Here is a 978-nt window from a genome sequence, read left to right as displayed (position 1 = left end):
TCCATCTCAAAAATAAATAAATAAATAAATAAATAAATAAATAAATAAATAAATAAATAAAATAAAATTTCTTAGACACAGAGTCTTTTCCCTATGTTGCCCTGGTTGGTTTCAAACTCCTAGCCTTAAGTGATCCTCTCCTTCTGCCTCAGCCTCCTGAGTAGCTGGGATTACAGGCACATATCACAGAGCCCAGCTGTCAGTGTATATACCTTTCTCCAAGACTTTAAATTTCTTTCTTTCTTTCTTTCTTTTTGAGATGGAGTTTTGCTCTTGATGCCCAGGCTGGAGTGCAATGGCACGATTTCAGCTCATTGCAACCTCCGCCTCCCAGGTACAAGTGATTTTCCTGTCTCAGCCTCCCAAGAGCTTGGATTACAGGCATGTGCCACCATGCCCGGCTAATTTTTTTGTATTTAGTAGAGATGGGTTTCACCATGTTAGTCAGACTGACCTCAGATGATCCACCCGCCTCGGCCTCCCAAAGTGCTGGGATTACAGGCGTGCTCCACGCACCCAGCCAAGACTATTAAGCACCCAGTAGGTGGTTTACATTGAATGGAATCAGAAGCAGAACTTTGGCCAAAGAGATGGGGACAAAGGAATGAGAGCAAAGGTGAAAAAGGCAAAATGTCAAACAATATCATTCTTTTGGATAAAAATGTGGTCTTTTCACTTGCAATGAGGTAATGCTAAGGAAGTTTTTTTCCACAGTCTGCATATACTTAGTACAATTAAAATTAAATCATCGTAAAATAGAAACTACAACTAGCAAAGGTGTTGAGCATGAATTTCAATTAAAAATGATGTAACAATATAAATATTAACAGAAAGTTTGAGTATCAACATCGTGTATAGAAAAAAGGTGGCTGGCCGGGCGCGGTGGCTCAAGCCTGTAATCCCAGCACTTTGGGAGGCCGAGGCGGGCGGATCACGAGGTCAGGAGATCGAGACCATCCTGGCTAACCCGGTGAAACC

This window comes from Piliocolobus tephrosceles, chromosome 1 (genome assembly GCF_002776525.5).
Source record: "Piliocolobus tephrosceles isolate RC106 chromosome 1, ASM277652v3, whole genome shotgun sequence".
Classification (NCBI taxonomy): Eukaryota; Metazoa; Chordata; class Mammalia; order Primates; family Cercopithecidae; genus Piliocolobus; species Piliocolobus tephrosceles.
This window is presented reverse-complemented; position numbering follows the sequence as displayed.